This window comes from Canis lupus, chromosome 22, assembly GCF_011100685.1.
Source record: "Canis lupus familiaris isolate Mischka breed German Shepherd chromosome 22, alternate assembly UU_Cfam_GSD_1.0, whole genome shotgun sequence".
In the NCBI taxonomy this organism is placed as follows: Eukaryota; Metazoa; Chordata; class Mammalia; order Carnivora; family Canidae; genus Canis; species Canis lupus.
Genome location: NC_049243.1, coordinates 22,452,285 through 22,457,993, shown reverse-complemented (window position 1 = coordinate 22,457,993; position 5,709 = coordinate 22,452,285).

Here is a 5,709-nt window from a genome sequence, read left to right as displayed (position 1 = left end):
TGGTGTGATACAACTTTTTTTTAGAAAATCACCCCTGAAAGCATATGCCTATCAATTAAATCCTGGTTCTGCTATTTTCCTGCTGAATTATTTCTTTGTACCTTAGTTCCTTCATCTGTGAAAAAATAGAAATATATTTTAATAGGTTACTATATTAAGAATGTTTTGGGATGTTCACACTTAATACCAGACATACAAGAAATCAATAAATTTAGCATGTAGAATTATGTGTCTGCTTTTTTCCAGAGGATTTTTGGGAGAAAAATCCTTATCAGTTTTTTTTTTAATTTTTCACTTTTAATCCCTAATTATAGACTTCTCTTTTATTTTCTTAAAAAGCATGTTGTTCAATAATGCCAGCTATAAAGCCAAATCAAGACCTTAGAATCATCAGTAGGTTTTTTTGTCTTGTGTTGAGGTTTTTACTAATAATTACTAACAAAGGTGTATTAAAAATATTTCTACATCCAAGTCTATAAATGATGTATTTATTAATTGGCTAAATAGGTTTGCCAAAATTAGCGTATTTTTATTTTTAAATGCCTAAAAACAATGTTAACTTTACAAAACTCTGATTATGTTTAAAAAACAAACAGACTGTTTTAGAGAATGAGAAACTAATAACTCTTTAATCTTTCTTTCCAAACATATGGCAATAATAAAGATTTGTGAGTATTTACCAGAGCACAACACAGCTTGAGGAATACAGCTCAGAATGCTGAAGCCATCCTGCTGAAAGAGAGTCAGATAAAATTTAAGAAATTATGTGGAGTATAAATTATAAGCAAGCATTAAACACAACAAACCCGTGGCAAGTAGCTGATGTTCTGCATAAGCATAGGGTTAGGCTGTGGTAATGGAGTGTGCAGTTCGTGCTTGAGCATGTGGATATGTCCTAATATCAAAGGGAAAAAGTATTATGGCTCCACAATGGATCAACAGTGAATGGATTTTATGTCCCAGGACAGAAGAATCAGAGAAAAGATGTACATTGGGAGAGCAAAGAGAAGGAAAAGAAAGGGAAAGAGTAAAGTGATAGAGGCAATGAATCACATTTGATTTAAAAATTTTGGATGTGAAAGGGGAAAACAGGAGTAGAGATAGAAAATGAGAGAGAGAGAGAGAGAAATGGAAAAGAGGACAGACACAGAGTGAGACAGAGAAACAAGAAGATGAAGTTAACAAGAAACAGCAAAATAGGAGACCTCCCTCTCAAAACTCATGTCTCAAATAGAAGCTAAAATGGAGGCAGCTCTCACTCACTCTCTCTGGCTCAGGCCTCGACTGCCATTGTAGCAGCGAATAGTCTAGAATGACAAGTTCCTTCTCATCTGTCTCTCACAATGGGAGGCCTATACCAGCCCTCAGCCTTGACCTCTTGCCTCATTCTTCATGCACACATCAGTATCTGGATGGTCATTGCTGCTTGAGAAGTCTGTGAACGTCAAATCATAACACTTTGTACACTTATGTGTGTCCATGGCAAGTAGATCTCAATCAAAGCCAAGGATAGAAGTGCTTCAAAAACATTGGCATCTGTGGTCTAGAACTACACTGGCATTTATAATCTAGAACTATGCATTCCAGTATGTCAGTCTCCAGTCATATTGGTCTATTAAGCCCTGGTTCAAATTGAGATGTGTTGTTAAGTACAAAACACGTACTGGATTTTGAAGACTTAGTATCAAAAAAGGTAAAACACTTCACTAATATTTTATAATGATTACATGTTAATATATTTTGTTAATATTGAGATTAAAACATATTAATAAAATTCAATTCATTTGTTTCCTCTTATTTTAAGTGTGGATACTAGAAATGTTAAATTACATATGTAGCTAAAATGATTTCTTTTGTATTGCATTGATCTAGAACTTTACTCACCATAAGACAAAATCATTTGCCTTTCTATAAACTAAAAAAGAAGGTTGGGGGGGGGGCTTTGTTCTAAGTAGGCTTCAAAGCTTTATAAGTGCATAGGCTAACACATAGTCCCAAGTGCAATGACACATGGTTGCCCTGGCCAAACACAGCACCTGTGTCTCCCCTTTATCTACGTACTTAAGATATGTGCAGCCCAATCTTGTTAATCCAGTTAAACCATTCATTATTCCTTACACTCTTCTAGTCACATTTTATAGATTCTTCCTTATTAATAATAAATAACATAACAGGCAGAAGGAAAATTATAATTTTTTAAAAGATTTTTATGTATTTATTCCTGAGACACATAGAGAGAGGCAGAGACACAGGCAGAGGGAGAAGCAGGCTCCCGGTGGGGAGCCCAATGTGGGACTCAATCCCAGGACTCTAGGATCATGTCCTGAAAAGACAGGCGCTCTATCGCTGAGCCAACTGGGCACCCCGGAAAGTTATAATTTATGCTATATATACTCTGAGAGTCAGAGTAAAGAAATATTTAAAATATTCATTGAAAAATCTAGGTGGTTGACATGTATTGAAATGAGGCATAGAAACTAATGCATCCTCGTCAACATTAAATATCTGGGAAGTCAGTACTTGATGGCCATGTCAGTCAGTGGCAGGAAAGTCCTACAGTAGATAAAGTATTACATTTCATCCATTATAACTTACTTTTTTCACATTTTAACGTCTTTGAAATCAAGATGCATCTTATGATTGATGGCATCCTATAATTTTTGTCAGGCAGGCAGCGTTCACAACAAACTCATCACCACTTGTGCATGCACGCGCATCATTGTTACTTGTGGCATGATGATACAACTGAAATGTCGACATTTTCATTTCAAACTATTTAAGAACCATCTGAGGAAGGAATACGAGTTCTGTTTATATTTTGAAAACCTTCTACAAACACATTCTAATAAGATAAATGAAGCAACAGCCACAGGTCTTGTAGAGTTGATATCCATAGCTTATAGAAGAAAATTCTAGGAACAATGTAGAGCAGTCTGAAAAAACCTATCTATCATCAACCATCTTGATGGTCCAGGGGACAAATATTTTTAGATAAAGAAAAAGGGACATTAATAAAACTGAGGGGAACATGATTCAGACTCTTCATGTAGAGAACTTTGAAAATACTTTAACCAATTTATTTCATGTTTATTTCCCATTCACCTATTCACCAAGGTGAGATGGGATAAAAATCTCTATGTAAGTCTGACAGACCTCTTTCAAAAAGTATAAAATTACACTACTAAGTTACAGTTTAATTTATAACTTTTTTCTTAAGGTTCTAAAAAATAATGAGACTTTTCACTGGTACCATCAGAACTCTAATGAAGGGGGATGCCTAAATTGCAAGATTGAAAGGAGGCCTTTCTCAGTGATAAAATATTTGGAGTCCCTTCAAGGTCACCAACTTTCACTATGTAGGCTTTTAGGTTATTTTGCAGTTCTCAAGAAAACACCAAAATATAATGTTATTTGATTGTCTTCAGATAGTATTTATTGATTCCCCAACATAAGGAAGGAAAATATTAGAGAATTTTTTTATCTTTTAGAGATTATCTTTGCTATTAGACTCCCAGTCTTTGTTAGTGTTCATTAGTTTTAGCTGTTTACCTGAGTACACATTCGTAGAACCAATTCTTAACCTATTAATTATAGGCAATATTGATTGAAACTCAATAAATGGCTCATCTATCTATTGAAACTCAACAAATAATTCATGTCTCCTCTTATCTCTTTTTTTTTTTTTTTGAGAGAGAGAGAGAGAGCACATTCAGGAGTAGGGAAAGGCAGAGGGAGAAGGAGAGAATCTTAAGCAGGGTGCGCTGACTGTGCTGAGCCAGCCGGGAGCTCAGAGCTCAGAGCCCAGAGCCCTGACAACCAACTGAGTACCCAGGTGCCCCTCCTACTGTCTCCTCTTCATTTCTGTTCATTATGCTTTTCTTTTACATTATCCGTATTTATAATGTACATTTCTAAACTACAATTCAGTCTACTGCCTTTTTCTATATGTTGATTGAACAAACTAGAAAGCAATATATAAAGTCATAATATCATGTTTTGGTAACTGCTTTCTTCTTCACAATCAAATATGATGACTGAACCCATTAAAAAAAAAACACAAAATTATATCAGTAAAATTTCTGTCTGTTGATTGCTTAAAAATCATACTATTTTTTCTTCTCAGCATAGATGGAGAAGGCTTTTTTAAGATAGTTTTTTCTTTTGTTAGAATTATAGATTAATTTTTCATCCTGTTTATAGGGTAAAAAATGTCCTCATGAAATTTTAACTTTCCTTGAATTGCAGTGCAACACCTTTCTGGAGATATTTTTTTTTTTATAGATTGCTCTTATGTCTTGCTCACTCTTTAAAATTCAGCACTTGAAAAACTTTACTCCTGAGTTTAGTGCACTGTTTCTTTAATTACATGCTTCCTGCTTTGGAGATATATATATATATATATATATATATATATATATATATATTATATAAAAAATAAAAATATTTATATTTAATATATATATTTACTAAAGTTTTGCATATTTTAATTTTTCTATAATAGACACATTGTTTTCCACTTTTATTTTTAGTAATAATGTCAAATTCTTTAAACCATTCCGCTCCCCGACTCACACCAAAGTATACAGTTGGTTCATAAGCACCTAGGATGTTTCAGGAGAACTACTACTCCTTGAATCCTTCTTCAATATGAATGTGCATCTTAAATGTATCCTTTTATAAGTTTAAATTTTCAATTTCTTAAGGGCAGGGAACTGAATTCACTTTTGCAATCAGACATAAATATTAGATTAGGAAAATAAAACTTAGATTTCTATTAAGCTGAGTTAATTTTAGGAGAGCAAAATCTTATTTAAAAGTACCTTTATAGTAAAATGTAACAGGGTGGCACCCAGAAACTAATTATTTTACAACTTCCATGACCTCAAATTACTTAAGAAAGAACATTCTGGAGGGTATTGTGCCAAGTGAAGTAAGTCAGAGGAAGACGAATACCATATGACTTCAAGTCTACGTGAAATCTAAACAAAACACATACACATACATCTTGAGATCAACAGAGATCCAGGAAATCAAACCCCTGCCCAGCAGTGTAGTGGCTCCAGTCTTCAAAGGCCGAGGGATGAGTCTGCCAGACAAGAGAGGTTGGGGGGAGATCTGGAGGGCAGGGGTCTCTGTGCAGATGACGGACGCTCTAGCACCTGTGCCTAACACTCCCATCTAACCCCGCAGCTGCAGCCTTAGTGTTGGAGTGAAGTGTTAAAGGTTTCTGGCCAGAGGAGTGGGGGTTCCATCCTGGCAGTAGCCTCATCATGGAGACAGCTTTAGGGAATAAATGGGGAGTTTCTCTATTTCTCACCCTCTTGTGAGAATTCCTACCAATTCCTACCCCCTCGAGAACCAAATAGCTTGAAGAAACAGGAGAGCTCTTGACTGGGGCAGTTTCTTGGTGATTTTGCATAAGAGATGCTGTCTGGATGTGTGTCCCTCATACCAAAGCCACTGGCCCTTTCTCAGCCTCTTGGGCTTTTCTCCTAATGACCACATTTTTGCCAAAAATGGGGATACTTGGCCTGACACACAAGAATATTTGAAGTTCAGACAGTCCTGGAACATGGACTCTAGTTTACCAACCTTCCTGCCTCCCCGGTTTGTTTCACAGTAGTGTCCACTCTGGTCTAGAGCTTTTGGCACCTGTATTCTTCTGCATCCCTGGCTCGATTGAAGGAAAGCCTGGAAAGCCACAGAGCT